This window comes from Crinia signifera, chromosome 19 (genome assembly GCF_055691185.1).
Source record: "Crinia signifera chromosome 19, ASM5569118v1, whole genome shotgun sequence".
Classification (NCBI taxonomy): domain Eukaryota; kingdom Metazoa; phylum Chordata; class Amphibia; order Anura; family Myobatrachidae; genus Crinia; species Crinia signifera.
Window position 1 is genome coordinate 84,506,557 of NC_139226.1, and position 19,201 is coordinate 84,525,757.

The window sequence follows — 19,201 nt, forward strand, 5'->3', positions numbered from 1 at the left end:
ATTTACAGCAAGCAATGGATGGTTTCAAAGGTTCCGTCGCAGATTCAACCTGCATAATCGCAGTATCAGCGGTGAGGCTGCAAGTGCTGATGTAGAAGCAGCAGAAAAATTTGTGGATGAATTTGATGAATTCATCAAGGCAAGCAGCTACTGTCCAGAACAAATCTTTAATGTGGATGAAACTGGCCTTTTTTGGAAAAAAATGCCTGAAAGGTCCTACATACACACAGAAGCTAAAACAATGCCCGGCTTCAAGGCTTTTAAGGACAGAGTCACTTTACTGTTGGGAGGAAATGCCGCTGGTTTCAAATTAAAGCCTTTGCTCATCTATCGCTCCCTGAACCCACGTGCATTGAAGCAGATTAGCAAGCACATGCTGCCTGTTTACTACCATGCAAACAGCAAGGCATGGATGACATAAGCTTTATTTGAAGATTGGTTCATCAACTGCTTCATACCCCAGGTCAAGCAATATTGTCTGCAGAAGGGTGTTCCCTTTCATATTGTCCTCCTGCTTGATAATTGCCCAGGACACCCTCAACATCTTGATGATGTAAACCCAAATGTAAAGGTTATGTTTCTGCCTAAAAACACAACTGCTATCCTACAGCCAATGGACCAAGGGGCTATAACCACGTTTAAGGCATACTATTTGCGCACCACTTTTTCCAAACTTGTATCAGCAACAGAAAATGATGAAGTAACCCTTCGTGAATTTTGGAAGGCCTACAACATTTTAGACTGCATAAAGAACATTGAAACCGCTTGGAAAGAAGTGACAGAAAATTGTATGCAAGGCATATGGAAGAAATGTCTAAAATCTTTCATGAATAATGACGAAGAATTGGACACAGATGAGCTTGTCGATGTCATAAATCAAAACACTGTGGAGCTGGCTAACGAGCTTAATTTAGATGTGGAAGTGGAAGATATTGAAGAATTAGTGGAATATGTTGAGGGAGAGTTAACAAACGAAGATCTAATACAATTGGAAGCACAGCAGCACTTGGAAGAGAAAGAAGGAGAAGAAGAGGAAAGAGCAGAAGAGGTAGAAAAGAAGTTCACTGTAAAGGGGTTAGCTGGTGTGTTCTCTAAAGTGAATGCAGCTATGTTACAGCTTAAGGGTATGGACCCTAATATTGAAAGGTTCACGAAAGTGGAACGCCAAATGAACGAACTTTTACAATGCTATCGTGAAATTTATGAAGAAAAGAAGGCAAATAAAAAGCAGACCACGCTGACGGGATTCTTCTCAAAAGCTACACCCAGTAGCACTCCCCCTACAAGTTCTGCAATTTCCTTGCCATCTTCTCCCCTACCTGGGCCCTCAACAACTGCGGGTAACCCTGCTGATGACTCCAATGGTGATGGTATTGTACTGTAGTCTGATTTTTCTTTGTGTGTTTTCCCTTTGTTTTCATTTACAGTATTTTCTCTATGCAAGTAATGTGAACTAAAAAAGCATGCAAATTAAAGCAAGTTATGTTATGGAAAGTAAAACAACTTGCAAAATAAAACATGCAAATTAAACAAATTAATGTTAAAAAAGCTTACAATCAAAGTACAGTAAAGCAAGTTATGTTTTAAAAAGTGCATACAGCACTGTTTGCAAAAAAAAAAAAATGCAAAGTAAAAGAAGTTATGCAAAGTAAAACAAGTATCAGTCTTCTTTATTTCTTTATTTAGAAGTGTACAGTATTTCTTTACAGTATTTAGAAGTGTACAGTACAGGTATTTCTTTATTTACCCCCTTTACTTGTTATCATGGGTTTTATATAGGCTCGTTTAACGACCAATTCGCTTAACGACCGGGTCGTAGTAACGGAACCCGGTCGTTAAGTGAGGAATGTCTGTAACAATTAGAATAATTAATTCATTGTCTTAATTATAGTTGACAGGCAAGATTTGCAGTGCCATATATGTGAAGGGTATGCCACCGTGCACGGACGTACGCTCACTCTCACGATCGGTGACACACGCTGAGTTTTCCATTGAAAAAAGGTGAGACCCATCCGTGCACTGTGGCGTACGCTCAGATATACGGAAGATGTCGGAGTGAAAACGGACGAGACCCAGCCGTATACGGTGGGGTACGCTCTGTTGTATGCCAGTTAACGGTGTCTAAGAGAAGACCCGTCCGTATACGGTGGCGTACGCTCAAGTGTATGCCACTCCCCATTGTCAGTGTTTGTTACCGTCTGTATGCGGCTGTTCTGTGGGCGGACTTACGCTCACCGTCCGCGTACGGGAAACGTACAGTGAAATGGACCGTACGTACGTTTCACCGACCTAACCAGAATAAGGCCCATAGTGTATACCGAGTTGGCAATGAATATAATGAGCTGAATTTGATGAGCTGAATATAACGAGCAGAATATTATGAGCTGGATATAGGCCCTTATTCTGACTGAGTCGGACGGCTGCAAGTTCGGTCGGACGGCCAATGTTTTGTGTTTGCGCATGTGCAGAGGCGTTTCTGTGCATGTGAAAACGCCTCGCACGTCCGAACACGGTGTGAATTACATGCAGAAAAGGATCATATGGGTCCATCCGAGCAGGGGGTGGAGAGGGGCGTGAAGGGCTGTTTGGGCTCATTACCATATGCATATGCCCCGCTTTCCCTTTAAAACGCTGGGCGTACGTATGTTAATCCGGCCGTGACGCACGTGTGGGGGGTGGACAGCTGACATAGCCGGATGTCAGCTGCTTTCACAAAGAAAAATGTCCAAGTGGTCTGGAGCACTTGGGGCTGCCTGACCGCTCGGTCCATCATTCGATGGTCGGTGACCATCGGAGGATGGGGATGTTTTCCCCAGATGGGGGAGGTCTTCACATGAAACATCCACTCGCGGTCCGTTCGCTCGGCATCTTAACGTATTCGGACGGTGTGAGTGATCCGTACGGTAGGCGGGGCTAAGTACACTCGGTGGCCGTCCGAAGTACGCATCCGTTAGAGTCAACTACAATAAGGGCCATAGTATATACCGAGTTGGCTATTAATATGACAAGCTGAATATGATGAGATGAATATGGTGAGCTGCATATGATGATCTGGATATAGTGTATACCGAGTTGGCTTTAAATATGACGAGCTGAATATGACGAGCTGAATATGATGAGCTGAGTATACCGAGAAGCACATGACTTTATTATCCAATCACAGCTCTCCTTTATAAGCTGTGCTCTTGGGAAGGAGGAAGTGAAGAGGAGTTCAGTCTCTCAGAGCTGCTGGGAAATCATGAACTCTGGAGCAAGCATCCCTGCGGGTTTGCAGTAGGGGTAAGAAAAACTCTATTTTTAACCGTTTTAAAACTGTAATCTGTGTGGTCTGAAAGGTGCAGAACCACTTTACCGTTTTAAAAAGCAGTTTTTACAAAACAGTTAAAATGGAGGGTCCTACCCGTTTCAGGCCCGGTATTTTGGAACCAAAATCGGGTCTAAAACGGTATTTAGAACCCAGCCAATAGTGGTCCACTCTGTGCATATCTAATGAGCGGACCACTATTGGTTCCCCCCCCCCCCCAACTTGCGCAGCTCAGGAAGGGAATGATCGCGCTGGGGGCAGGGGGTCCCTACAGTGTATGTTAGATCAGTGGCGGGGTCCCTACAGCTGATGGGAACTAGTAGAACTAGTACCCCCTGTCCCAGTACGATTATTCTCTGCACTGTGCTGTCCAGGTAGGATCCGGGCTGTGGGGTTTGGGCGCACAGGACCGGCTGGCTGCTGCCCTTCCCCCTCCCGTGTGTGCTCATTCATACAGATGATATCAGCTGCTCACCACGCTGCCTCTAATTCCAGAGTGTTTGGCTGCTTCTCCCCGGCTCTGTCCTGTGTCTCTCATGCTGCTGAGCGGACACTCATCGGCTCCAGCCTGCTGTGCCCAGCAGCAGCCAACAGACATCTGTGAGAAGTGCACGGGCAGATCGTCCTCGCAGCAGCCTAGTAACATGGAGAGCCCCCCGCCAGCGTCCAGCACGGGGCAGCAATGCACCGGCAGCATTGCCAAATGGACCTGGGGTTCAAGAGCTCCAAGCCGCCCCCTCCTGCCCTACCTAAGCCGGACTTCAGACAATGCCTGGCAGGGGGAGCCCCCACTCACCATCACCACCTGCACTCCACAGGACCCCAGTTCCCTGTCACCCCAGTCGGAGGTGGCCCTGCCCTGCTACTCCGGCCTGCCCGACAGGAACAAGAGGTACTTGGGGGGGGGGACACATGCCCAGAAGTACCGCTTACACTGTATTGCTTTCACACCGCAAACCTGCTTTAGACCAGGTATTTACATGCGGTGTGAAAGGGGTTACACTTGCTCAGACCCGTTTAAAAAAAAATGTTTTAAATACCTGGTCTAAGCAGGTTTTGTGGTGTGAAAGCAGCATTACATGTTTGTTTTCTATATCCAGTGATAAAGGGGCAGTAATTCCCTATCACTTATGAAATATATGAATTAAAAGAGAGTTCTACAGAGTCCCTTTCTGAGGCCTGGAGCAAAAAATAGAGAAAAGGAGGACACTCACCCTTCCACTGAAAACACTGGTAGGGACCTCTCCTTTTGGTCTAGGGACATCACAGACCAACACACTGCCACTGTGATTTTCCGCGAAGCCCCTTTTCCTCCTGATAGCGTCCTTTTTTAGGAGAGATGTTATACTCAGAGGCCGCTCAGCCCCTGGTTTCACCTACCTCCCAGTGTTACTGACTGCTTTTGCGGGGAACAGTGCAGAAGCCGGAGAGACTGCCGGCACGTCTCTCATTTGGGTGCGCAGATCACAAGCAGCTGCAATCAGCTGTGCGCTGTACCGTTTCTCCTGCTCTCGCCGCGTCTGGTAGTCAGGTTGCTTTAGCGGGTGGGTGGTCTATTACGGGACTGTCCATACGCTTGTTAAACACAGTCACACAAGCACCACTCAGCTCACCGCATACAAGTGCTCCCTCTCTCCTCCTGCAATCTCCTTCAATCCTTATCAGTGAATACAGTGACCCAACAAACTCCAAGCTGCTGCCGCCAGCGCGTTTCTACCCTCTCAGGGTCTTTATCAAGGGTCTGGTTTGTTACATCAAAAATCCCCCGTTTCCTAATGATGCAGTGATTGTGTTATGTGAAGAAGTTTTTTAAATTTTCATATTTTTGTCTGTATATTGTATATGGAAGCCGTTTTTTAGATGTGGAGTTTTTTATGTTTTTTTTTTGAATAAACATTGCTGAGTAACCCCATCCCAATATCGTTAATAAAAATGTTAAACAAAATGGGCCCCAAAACCGATCCCTGGGGCACTCCACTTAGTACTGGTATTGTATCTGATACGGCACTGTTCACAACCACTCTTTGTTCTCTGTTACATAGCCAGTTCCCTACCCATCTACAGATATTATCCCCTAATCCCATGTCCTCCATTTTATTTATCAACCTCTTGTGTGGGACATTATCAAAGGCCTTAGCAAAATCTAGGAAAATCACATCTACAGCGTTTCCATTATCAAGGTGTTTGCTAACCTCCTCATAGAACCCTAGTAGATTAGTCATATTCATAGCCAACTTGTTATACACTATATCCAGCTCATCATATTCAGCTCATCGTACGTTATATCAAACTCGTTATACACCATAGTCAGCTCATCATATGTTATATCCAACTTGCAATACACTATATCCAGCTCATTATATGTCATATCCAGCTCGCCATACACTATATCCAGTTCGTTATATGTCATATCCAGCTCGCCATACACTATATCCAGCTCGATATATGTCATATCCAGCTCGCCATACATTATATCCAGCTCGACATATGTCATATTCAGCTTGCCATATACTATATCCAGCTCGTTATATGTCATATTCAGCTTGCAATACACTACATCCAGCTCGTTATACACTATATCCAGCTCGATATATGTCATATACAGCTCGCCATACACTATATCCAGCTCGGCATATGTCATGTTCAGCTTGCCAAACACTATATCCAGCTCGGTATATGTCATATTCAGCTCATCATATGCTATATATAACTCGTTATACACCATAGCCAGCTCGTCATACATTATATCCAACTCATTATACACTATATTCAACTCATCATATGCTACATCCAGCTCGTTATATGTCATATTCAGCTCGTCATACACTATATTCAGCTAGTTATATGTCATATTCAGGAAGCCGTAATTTTGACATGAACGGCCCCTCATACTATGTCCCATGAGACTTTGCACAAGAGTTCAGAGGCTGAGAGGCTTGTATATTATATATATATATATTTTTTTTTTTTTTTTAAACGCAATATTGGTGTTTTGAAATGAATAAATAAATAATAATTGCATTTTCAATAAATCAGTTTTGAAGGATTTAATTGCAGACATGATTTGATGTCCAGGTGAATTCTTCAAATCCTTATTGATTTTGGGGAGATGTTAAACAGTGGGATTTCCAAGGTGAACATTCAAAGGATTGCTATTTCTCTGTTACTAGACAATCCTATTCTCAGACAGTTTCTCAGAAGTATTTCTAAGACACATAGCCCTTTATCGATATTTACTAGGTTTTTATATGAACCCCAATCCCCCCGGAGTTTCAGTGCTTCCACAACTTGTTTATCTCTGTCAAATATCACAATTCTACTCCCTTTATCTGCCTATGGTATCACAGTCTGCTCAGTAGACATTAGATTTTAATGCTAGTTTATCTTTGTAAGTTAAATTACTTTTGTTCGAAACGGGATTTGAAGATTTGTAAAATCCTTATTCACCAACTAGAAATGTAAATAAAAAAATTGAATTATATTTATACCTGAAGCTGATCCCATGTTACTCTTTGATTCTGATTTACTATCTTATTGACAAGATTTAGGTCGACCACTAGTGGTCGACACCTGAAAATGTTGACATGCTTACGTTTGACAGGGTCAATAGGTTAACACAAGCAAAAGGTCGACATTGAAAATGTCTACATGTAAATTAGCTTGCCTCAAACAAAGAAAATGCACTTTTCTCTTGCACGGGAGTGTGGAACCTTTAGGCCAATTCTTCTGACCAAAGTCACCAACATAAAAAAACAACAACAGTACTTGTAATCTGCCTTAATCTGTACAAAAAAGTGCAATACCCGTCAGAATATTTCTGATACCCCCAAACCCCCCCCCCCCCTCCTTCCCTTCCCCCAGTATTTTACTATTGGTGGTATAGAAATGTAGCGCATCTGAAAAATGTGAAGAGGGCACCAGTGTTGGGTATTTCGTGCTATGTATACAGAGGCACCGATGTACAGGGGTGTAGTGAGCATGTCCTGGTGGAGTGCAGGACCAGGCGCCGAAAACTTTACAGGGCGCCGTGCAGGCCACTGATGGGATCCTTACCCACAGTGCAGAATATCATCCCATCTGTGCTGAGGCAGGCTGCGATGGAATGTGATTGGGCTGAGGAAAGTGGAGGGGCTGGGGGCTTTGATGGGTCTGTAGCTGAAGAAGTTGAGGGGCTGAGGATGGGGATTCAGCTGGGGGCTGAGGACATTGATTGAGCTGAGGATGGTGAGGTGGCTGGGCGCTGAGGAAAGTAATGGATTGGGGGCTAAGGACGATGAGGGGCTGAGGGATGAAATGGAGATGTCACTTAGGAAGCTGAGGAAGGTGTTGGAGACTGTGACAGAGGAAGGTGTTGGGGGCTGAGGATGGGGCCTTTGAATAAGGATAATGATGGGTGCTATGTGTCAGGAGGTGATGAGGGATTGACGAAGGTAATGATGAACTGAGAATAGTGTTGAGGGGCTGAGGACATTGTTGAGTGGCTGAGGAAGGTGATGAGATACTGAGGTAATGCAGGCTGAAGACGGTGATGAGGTGCCAGGGATTTTTTACCAAGTTTTAACCAATTGCCTTGGTCTGGACTCTCTGAAGATATGCATTCTCTGGTCTGGACTCTCTGAAGATATGCATTCTCTGGTCTGGACTCTCTGAAGATATGCATTCTCTGGTCTGGACTCTCTGGAGCCAATTGAGGCTGGTCTCCTGCGATTAACTCTGCAGTTATCTGTGACAGCCCAGCTGGTGATGTCAGTAATCTGTAGGGGGCTGGTGGAAAAATATGTTTGTTTTATTTTTCTTCTGGCTGTGAGGACAATGAATCATTGTGTTATTCCTTTTCTGTGGTAGCATATATTGATTCTAGAAGTCTTATTTTTTGTGTAAGCCAATATATGGCTTTTTTCCCCAGTAGGAGCCATTCATGTGTATTTTTTCCTGTAGGGGACATTGTATGCGTTTTTTTCCCCTGTGGGGCCTATTGTATGTTTTGCTTGTTTTATTCCTGTGTGGGTTCATTCCCCCCACCCCCCACCCCCAGTGGGGTACAATGTGTCTGTGTATATATAGGTGGGAGTAGTGCCATGACATGAGCTTGCTCCAGGTGCCATGGCTCTGTACTATGCTTCTGTCCATGAATTATACTCTCCTCTAAAGTCCCGCGTCTGTGTTACACAAATCACCATGAAAATTGTGTTTCAGCCATTTTCCCAGAGATATGTTCAGTAGAAAAATTAACCAGGAACATACGAGAGACCTGCACATGCTCAGACCCTTGACACAGTGTCAGAGTCTGCTCATCTGCGCTGCCCATGTGAATGGAGAGGAATACTTGCCTATTCTCCTGGAATGGCTGGAAAGTGGGCAAATACACCACTTTCCAGCCCCGTGCAACCCCCTTGGCCGGCCACAAACGAGTAAAATGGATGGTCTGAGGGGGGATCCGTTAACGCATTTCACATTAAATTGCATCATTGTAGCCCCCTGTACAGCGCCTGGTTGTTGGCACTGTGCAGGGGGACATCTGGCCATTTTGATGTAATCATAGATAAATCCCTTCCCTGGTAGTAGGGAAGTATGTAAGTATGATGGAGGGGCCTTGCTCTCAACCCGGGTGGTGGCTTTATCATATTTGTCAATGCTGCCATGTGATTTGTTGGACCAATAGAATCTTCCCTCCCAGAACAATAACTATAATTCCTTTACGCCTGCTGATATTATACCATACATTGGCCCTTATTCTGATCGGTGTGACCGGATCCGAATATGCGGCCAGCACCGTGCATCCTAAACCCCGCCTTCCATACGGATCGCCAACTCCGTCCGTACGCGGTATGAAGCTGTCCGAACGGACCGCACGTGTATTTCTCATGAATACACCTCCTCCATCTCAGGGAACCTCCCCCATCATTCGATGGTCGCAGACCATCGAATGCAGGACCGAGTGGCCAGGCAGCTCCCGCAACCTCAGACCACATGGGCATTTCTCCGTGCAAAAGCATGGATCTGGGCGGGCAGCTGACATCCGGCAATGTCATATGTCCGCCCCCCACACGTGCGTCACGGCCGCATTACCATACATACGCCCAGCGTTTTCATGGGAACGTCCATGAAACGCGGGGCGTATGCATATGTTAATGCGGCCAAACAGCCCTTCACGCCCCTCTTCTCCCCCTGTTCGTAGTGTACACATTTCATGCGGAATTTGGACGTGCGTTCCATTCGCACATGCGCAGAGACGCCTCTGCACATGCGCAGACACAAAACATCGGCGGCCCGAACGCACGCGGACATTACCGCACCAACCAGAATAAGGCCCATTGTGCAGATAGTATGAATCGGAAATGATCCCATATACTTATATATTTGTTGTAAGTATGATTATACTTGTCTCAAAACCAGTGGAGGAGATCATAACTTGTGTTCCTGGCATAGTGAATTCCAACCTTCGTCCCTGGTTAAACTCTGCATCTTCACTACTGGTAATATTGGAAAGTTGCAATAATCCATAGTCCCTGTTGAACAGTGGTTCCCAAACTGGGAGCTTGCCACGTTTTGTGGTCCATTGGAAAGACATAACCAGTGCTGATGTCTGCCAGTCATCAGCAGATATATTTTATAACTGCCACTGACCACCCCATACATGAGCCTGATGATGAAGCACAGTGTACAGTACGTACTTACTGTATATTAATGTTTTTTGTTTTTCTTTTGAAAAGTTTCTCAATAAGAAACTTTTGACCTAGGGTTACCATGGAAGGAATACTGATAATCTGGTGTGCGATGCTTCAAAACACTTCTGGGGCCACTGCTGTAGAACAATGAAATCCGCAGGAATATTACAATCAGGGTCACATAACCCACTGTTGGGCACAGTGATCCCACAACATAGTAGTTATAGTGTTACCCAAAGACATCAGAGACAAAACGGACTTGCTGCAAGCTATCTTCTGCTAGACATGAGATGGAGAACTGTGTTGTCTGTATTAAAAAGGGTTTTGTTTTTATTCCGTTTGTTTTAAGTTGCAGCTGCACAACCAAAGCAAATTGCTTATATATTTGGGGGCAGGTGTATGTCACCAACCCGCCATCAATAAGGCACAAACGCTTCTGGCGCTGAACTGCGTGCATCTGGCACTGGGTATGTCTCAGCATATGAAACCAAGAGCCTAATTTTGCTGCAGACTGCGAGCAAAAGCCGCCGCTCAAACAGAAAGAATAAACGCCCCGTGCAAAATTGTGAAAGCGTCACAAATAGCGATATTTTAGCAGATCCATGTACGAAAATCAAGCCATCGAAGAGTATATTTGCATCTGTGCCAGCCTGGGGCTTCCAATAATCTGCTCAAGAATCAGGCTTAGAGCAGTCATTGTGGACATCAGAGACCCACCCGAAATGTCTGTGCACGCCTGTGGTTTTCGCAAACATACCCAGAAAACACCATATTTCCGCCCCTTAATGCCAGCCTCCTGTCAATAAAACTGCGGCTACTCTGCAACATCTATACATACAGATATTGTTTTGCAATTTGGTCCTGTGCATGTGCAATGTGAATGCTCAGCTCGATTTGCAAATTCTCTAATTGGCGATCCATGCTGAATTAGGCACAAAATGCTGTTTTATGTGTGTTTACGATGTGGGCACTATGTGCATTACTCCTGTGGGAATTATCTGCGCTACTCCTGTGGGAATTATGTGCGCTACTCCTGTGGGAATTATGTGCGCTACTCCTGTGGGAATTATGTGCGCTACTCCTGTGGGAATTATGTGCGCTACTCCGGTGGGAATTATGTGCACTACTCCTGTGGGCATTATGTGCGCTACTCCTGTGGGAATTATGTGCGCTACTCCTGTGGGAATTATGTGCACTACTCCTGTGGGCATTATGTGCACTACTAATGCTACGGCGGTACACAGTGGACAGGGTACTCACCCGTCCGTGCCCGCCTACGGCTGTCATGTGTGCAGCAGGTCCCGGACTCTGTGTGGTAGGCATCAGGGGGGGAGGGCAGTGACCGGCAACTGGGGTAGAAGGGCACGCAGCCAGGAGACAGGATAAGTGTCAGGCGGCCCTGGGAGGCCAGCGTCGCCATCTTCGTTTTGGGCCAAAGGGTGTTCTGGCCAGGTTAGGAGTATTTCCTCTTCCCTGATGTCTCAGCCAATGGCAGCCAGACCCTGGGTATTTAGGGGAGCTGCATAGGCTAATCCATGCCAGTGCAAAAGTCCTTTGAGCTAGCAGCATCTTGGGAGTGCTCCTGACTATCATAGTGCCTACTGCTACCCTCAGTCCAGCTATCCCTGGCATTATATGCACTACTTCCGTGGGCATTATGTGCACTGCCCCTGTGGGCATTATGTGCACTACTCCTGTGGGCATTATGTGCACTACTCCTGTGGGCATTATGTGCACTACTCCTGTGGACCTGAAGGTAGGGGTCATGTTGGAGGGTATGTTCCTGCATTGTAGGAATGTGTGTCCTACTGTATATACATAACAACTATAAGAAGCAGGTATGTGTATGCTCATTCTGTCTGCACTCAGCATTCAGTATAAACACCAGGTTCCTGTAAAATGAGCTGGTATAAAGTCTGTTTATGTTGTGCTCACTTTATGCAGCCATTAGACATAATCTGCCTTTTCTATTCCGGAGAGCTAATTTACTCATAGAAATGAATGCGTTAAAACAGGGTTATGACCCAGAAAAATCTAAGTTAAAACCAGCTAAAATGCAGTAGAGGTCTTATAACTAAACATATGGCAAGTAAGATTTCCATGTGTACTTTTCTTTATGCTTTTTCTCTTTTTTAATACATCTGCACATGTTTACAGGGCCGGCAACAGAAATCTTGGGGCCCGGTACACTGATATCTGTGGGGCCCCGTAACCACGCCCCCTTGAGCAGAACATTTTTAGTATACCGCTTATTGAATGTGTTTTTTTATTATTACAAAAGACACAATTAATATTCACTAATACTGGAGGGGTGTCTGGGTAAGTACCCTTACAGGAATACAGGTGGGTGCCTTTATAAACCATTTCTAGGCACTGCACTGCCGCAGCTATGCTTACAGCCCGTCAGAACTTTGGGGCCCCTCACAAGCTCGGGGCCCGGTACAGGTGCCCCCCTTGACCCCCCTGTCGCCTGCCCTGCATGTTTATATGTATGTGTATATAATATACTGTATACAGTCTCTAAATACCGTATATACTCGAGTATAAGTCGACCCGAATATAAGCCGAGGCACCTAATTTAACAACAAAAAACTGGGAAAACGTATTGACTCAAGTGGGACCCTCACTCGTGTATAAGCCGAGGGGGGCTTTTTCAGCATAAAAAATGTTCTGAAAAAGTATATATGGTACTTTACTGTTATTTTACATACTTTAAATCCAGTACAACTTTAGGCTGCAAATTGATGTAAATCAACCAATCACAACATTATCTACAAGTCCAAAATGTATAACCGTATTGAAGGATGGGAAAAGGCGTACAAGGATTCACAGGCCACATACACATAAAAAAAAAGGATGCAACAAACAAAAAAAAACAGTAGTAAAGCGGAAAAGAAAAAATATGCTATGCCAGTGGTTCCTTAACTGTGTGCCTAGGCACCCTGGGGTGCCTCAGGACACTTGCAGGGGTGCCTTTGGTTGGTGGACCAGGATCAATTCATATTAGTTATGTGCAATGTAACAGGCAAAAGCAGTGCTAGTGGCTGCCAATCATAACATACAGTATGTGGACAAACAGGAGCAAATCCTGTCCCTCACCAGATAACTGTGACATATAAACACAATGCACTTACTTTTATATTTTTTCCTGAATTTCCCAATAAGAAACATTTGGCCTAGGGTTGCCTTTGAAAACATTTTGATGCTCTAGGGCTGGGGTAGCCAACCCTAGTCCTCGAGAGCTACCAACAGTGCATGTATTGCAGGTCTCCTCACAGAATCACAAGTGAGCTAATTAGCTCCATCTGTGGATCTTTTAAAATGTGTCAGTGATAAATGAGTGCAGCTGTGCAGCAGCTAGGTTGTCTGGAAAATGTGAACTGTTAATAGCTCTCGTAGGCTAGGGTTGGCTACCAATGCTCTAGGGTGCCGTGATTCAAAAAAGTTTGGGAACCCCTGTGCTATGCAAAGGACAATCTATATAATAAATTGAAGTGCTAATTAAACTATGCTTCACATTGTGTTCACATACATATAGGACCTAAAATACAGGACGGACTTATTAACAAAAAACCTTCCATGCACTGTGAGCACCCTGTGACCCTGCTATACTTTCACCCCTAAATAAATGCATGTAACAATACAAGTTCTCAGCATGTACGAATGCTGTCAGCCCAGGGAAAGGGGGGATGGGGGGAGGGGTGTGGGTGTTAGGGTTAGGCTGCAGGTGGGGGGGGGGGGTTATATTTAGGCACCTACAAGGGGGGACTTAGGGTTAGACTGCATGGTAGGGGGTTAGGTTTAGGCAGGCGAGATGTGGGTGTTAGGGATTGGCACTGGTAGAGAGGATTAGGGGTTCGGCTGCTACAAGGGAGGATTAGGAGGGTAGGGGAGAGGCCCCCTATCGGGAAGTTGGGATTGGTATTACAACAACTGGCATCCAGAGAGCGGGCATGCCATATGTATCCCCATGCACAACCATGCACCTGCAGCCAGTGTCTGGTCAGCATGACAACAACCAGTAACATTGGCAGGGGGGAAAGGGAAGATGCACTGAAACCAAAAACTGAGATGGATGAGTAAACAGAGAGGCAAGAGAGAGACGGATAGAGAGGGGCAAGAGAGAGAGATACAGAGGGGCAAAAGAGAGTAGGATACAGAGAGGCAAGGGAGAGATTGATACACTGGGGCAAGGGAGAGACGGGTAGAGAGGGGCAAGGGAGAGATGGATACAGAGGGGCAAGAGAGATGGATACAGAGGGGCAAGAGAGACTGATACAGAGGGGCAAGAGAGACTGATACAGAGAGGCAAAGAAGAGACGTATATAGAGGGGCAAGGGAGAGACGGATACAGGTGGGCAAATGAGAGACATATAGAGAGGAGCAAGAGAGAGACGAATACAGAGAGGCAAGAGAGAGATAGCTACAGTGGTGCAAGAGAGAGTAGGATACAGAGAGGCAAGAGAGAGACGGATACAGAGGGGCAAGAGAGAGAGATACAGAGGGGCAAAAGAGAGTAGGATACAGAGAGGCAGGGGAGAGACAAATAGAGAGGGGTAAGGGAGAAATAAGTACAGAGGGGCAAGAGAGAAGGCTATAGGGGCAAAGCAGAGACGGATACAGAGGGGCAAGAGAGAGACGAAAACAGAGGGGCAAGAGAGAGATGAAAACAGGGGCAAGAGAGAGACAAATACAGAGGGGCAAGAGAGAGACAAATACAGAGGGGCAAGAGGGAGACAAATACAGAAGGGCAAGAGAGAGACATACAGAGGTGCAAAAGAGAGACAGATGCAGAGGGGCAAGAGAGTAGGATACAGAGAGGCAAGGGAGAGATGGATACATTTGAGCAAGTGAGAGACGGATACAGAGGGGCAAAGGAGAGATGGATACAGAGGGGCAAGGGAGAGACGGATACAGAGGGGCAAGAGAGATGGATACAGAGGGGCAAGGGAGTGATGGATTCAAGGGGTCAAGAGAGAGACAGATACAGAGCGGCAAGGGAGAGTAGGATACAGAGCGGCAAGGGAGAGACGGATATAGAGGGGCAAGGGAGAGACGGATAGAGAGGGGCAAGGGAGAGACGGATATAGAGAGCGGCAAGGGAGAGACTGATAGAGAGGGGCAAGGGAGTGATGGATTGAAGGGGTCAAGAGAGAGACAGATACAGAGAGGCAAGGGAGAGTAGGATACAGAGCGGCAAGTGAGAGACGGATATAGAGGGGCAAGTGAGAGACGGATAGAGAGGGGCAAGGGAGAGACGGATATAGAGAGGGGCAAGGGAGAGACGGATATAGAGGGGCAAGGGTGAAGCAGATACAGAGGGGCAAGGGAGAGACGGATACAGAGGGGCAAGGGAGAGACGGATACAGAGGGGCAAGGAAGAGATGGATACAGAGGGGAAAGGGAGAGACGGATACAGATGGGCAAGAGCGAAACACATACACAGAGGTAAAGGTGAAACAGATAGAGAGGGGCAAAAGAGAAATAGATACAGAGGGGAAAGGTGAAACAGATACAAATAGGTAAGAGAGACTGATAAAGAGGGGTAAGAGTGATGGATACAAAGAGGTAAGGGAGATGGATACAGAGGGGTAAGGGAGACGGAGACAGAGAGGCAAGAGAAATGGATACAGAGGAGTAAGATAGATGGATACAGAGGGGTAAGAGAGATGGATACAAAGGGGTAAGGGCAACGGATAAAGAGAGGCAAGAGATATGGATATAGAGGGGCAAGGAAGAAAAGGGGGAAAGTGCAAGATATAGAGAAGGTAATTAAAGAGAGAGAGAGAGAGGCTAGTGAGACATAAAAAAAAGGCTTCTATCCATATATAGAAGAGACCCATAACACAGCAGTGAAAGGAGCTGTCAGGAATAGAACAAGCAGTAGATATCAGAATAAGGGACAGGAATCCCTAGTGACGACTGGCTGTTATTGAGATGGAGACAGGAGAAGAGGAATTTGCACCACACAAAGGATAAAAAGCAAAAAGCTCTTGAAACACTGCAACTTTTTTGTTGTACCTCCTAGGTACACACTTGTCATGAGATCTGAGGGTCACTCAGACACCTTTGTGGCCATTGCCTGATAATTGATGGGCCCTGGTTATTGAGATAATAACATAGAGATCTAACAAGTGGGGCTTCCATCCTTATCCTAACCTCAGATGTTGCAGCGATCGCCCGGGGAAGCTCTGTCCTTGTTCCGTTACCCTGTGCTACAGTAGCTCTTTCCATTTCATATGGTTCCTCTTTACTGTTGCACTGAGAACCAGGTTATTCTTACTTCTCATGTCTGTAACTTGTTACCATTCCAAGCCGAGGTCAATTACATATCGGGACAGTAGATCAAGGTAACAGGATTATAGTGCCAGGCCAGCTATTATTAGTCCAGTTAAACTTGATTTGGGAAGCGCTGAAGATGTTATTTGTTTATACTGTATATATCAATGACTAGAGATAATTTCCTTTTTTGTTCCACAGCTGGGGCCACATCAAGGTCATTGCAGGTTTATATGGAAGCCTTAAGCCCAGAGGTGAAATTCATAGGGAAGAAATTGGCTTTCATTAAGGTAGGTGATAAATGTTATCTGGAATGCTGAAAATTGTGTTACCTTTAATGTCTCTATACTGTAAATCTAGAACACAGGTTGTTTTGTGCAGAAAAAGGAAATGTATATTTTATGCTTCAGTCTGCACGATGTAAATGGATAATGTTTGTGTTATTTCAATCAATCTGTGTTTGTGTTCTTTGAATCTAGAATTTAGTTGTCTTGAGTAAGGTTTAAAGGTGCCCACACATGGATAGAATGTGTCAGGGACCGGTGGCGAGGTGACGGGCGGCAGGGGGAGCTCCGTTGTAAGGGGACGCACGTGCATCTCGTGTGCGCGCATCCCCTTACGAAGACTGGTGGGGGCTGGTGCGTGGTGAATCCACCACCAGCCCCTACAATGAAGAGAGGCGCTCCATCTGTAAACAAGCTCACAACCACATGCACAAGTCATTTATTGCAAAACCATTAACATGACATTGGAAATGAAGGTGTGCCAATCATCTCTTGTTCATTATTACTTAACATCGTTATTGGACTTTGACAAGCAGGATATTTAAACAAACATATGCAAAATACATAATACAAGACGCAGTTGTATAAATAGGTCTAATGCATTTATCTTTTCCATGGAAACAAGAACATGGAAAATAAATATTAGGTGAAAGGAGACATCCTGAAAGTGTGCTGCATGCGACGCATTTTGCTTGACACTTTCTGCTTCCTAGTCCTTGGCCTAAGCAAAAACGTCCATCGAAATGTTTTGTATTTTTGTGAAGTTCCCTACTTACGGACTTTGAGATTCTTGTCATGCACACTATTTATCTCTGTTCAATGTGCATGTTGCATATTTAGAGAATGAGTACCATTTATAGCAAATGTTTCAAATACTTTTGCATATGTAAAATGGTACACACAGTGTTTTCCCTCTTATAATCTGTGAGCACAGGCGGGTCGATGCTTGCTCGGGGCACGCAGCTGACATCGCATGACGTCAGCCCCTGAATTCGCCCACCTCAGACTGACTTTAATTTGCAGATGGGAAAAAAAAGCAAAAATGGTTGTCGACCATCGAATGTTTATTCACCTAATGCAGCTGCATGTGAGAGGATGTGTAAGCGTACACATGCCATCATAAATGCGGGGGATACGGGCGGCGGGGTGGTGGACGTTCGGTCGGCCGGTGTACCTGTTCACTAGGTGAGTGATCAGCTGGATTTGTGAATCGTTGGAGTGAGCCAGTGGGACAATTAAGCCCTTTAAATCCTGGCTCACTTACACATCTGAGCTGGTGAGTTTCTGAGGACATTCTTATGTATGCTGAGGAAGTGTGAAATTCTTAATATTGTCTGATGATCTCTTGTCTGTGAGCTTCGCAGCTTACCGAGTCAACCAGAATGAGGGCCCTGTTTCAAGCCATGACTGGAAATTCTTTGATTCATTCACAGCATGCTCACAGCCCTGGACTCTTGTCTGAATTCTCGACATAAATCAGGATTTCATGTCTGCTAAGCCTTAATTGCAGCAAGTATGAACTGCCTTGGACTGCACAGATCCTTGCCACAGACTCCTGCAAATGAATTGAACCTTGTCTCAGCATTACTACAGACCAGTGAGTTATTGTTTCCTTTCATCATATCACGCTGGTTGTGTCCTGGCCATAAAATCAAACTTGAACCTTTTCAACACTATTGCAGCTCTGATATGTTTATGACAACTCTGGAATTTAGGGCCAAATTCAGGCTGGGCCCTAATCTGATTGAAGGGACTGGGGCCCCCTCTTCCATGTTGCAGAGAGCTGGGGAGTGGGAGAGAGAGGACAGGCTGCCACTGCAGCACAGCCTCTCTCCCCAGCCCAGCACACGCTGCTCAGTGCTGTGTGCCGAGCTGGGGAGAGAGACACTTGCAGCGGCAGCCTGTCCTCTCTCTGCCTGAGCGGGTGTGCGAGATTCTTTAGAGAATCTTTGCAAATGCAAAAGTTCAGATAGTCACAATATGTACATTTTCCCTATATGAAATGTAGTGTGCTGTGCTAGGTCCACCAGTAACATAATAGAATACAGCAACACTGTTTCAAGGTCAAGTGAACAGGATACGGTCACTAGACAGATAAGCATTAGGTCAACACCACAAGGTGGACATGACTGAAGGTCGACATGGGCTTAGGTCAACAGGGTCATTAGGTCAACAGGGTCATTAAGTCGACATGGGGACGGTCAATGGTCTAAAGGTCGACATGCGGTTTTTCACTTTTTTTTTCGAGCCGACATTTGCCTAAAGACGGTATTTTATGCCCTAGCATCCACTAGAGCATGGTAGGAGAATAAAATAGTGCCCGAAGCATGGCGAGCACAGCGAGCCATGCGAGGGGACGCGGTATTACGTTTCAGTGTCCGCCGACTGTCGAAATTCAGGGAAAAAAAAGTGAAATAGTCCATGTTGACCTTTTGACTGTCGACCTTCCTTATGTCGACGTAATGACCCTGTTGACCTAATGACCCTGTCGACATAACCCCATGTAGACATCCAGTCATGTCGACCTTGAGGAATATCCACCTTGTGATGTCGATCTAGTGACTCAACCTAATGCTCGTCTGTCCAATGATCCCATTCCTCCATCCCTGTGGAAATGGCAATAAAATACTATAAGGAAAAGCTTTATCATTATTCAGACAAATAGT

At 45.5% G+C, this 19,201-nt stretch overlaps 1 long non-coding RNA gene across 3 annotated transcripts in view; it reads left to right on the forward strand.

The window, feature by feature from the left end:
• Positions 1–19,201, forward strand: part of LOC146042691 (uncharacterized) — a 143,562-nt gene that overhangs the window by 31,575 nt on the left and 92,786 nt on the right. For all 3 annotated transcript variants that reach the window (XR_014463976.1, XR_014463975.1, XR_014463977.1), the window contains exons 2-3: positions 16,453–16,541; positions 17,969–18,132. This is a non-coding gene — a long non-coding RNA (uncharacterized LOC146042691). The remainder of the gene's footprint in view (positions 1–16,452; positions 16,542–17,968; positions 18,133–19,201) is intronic.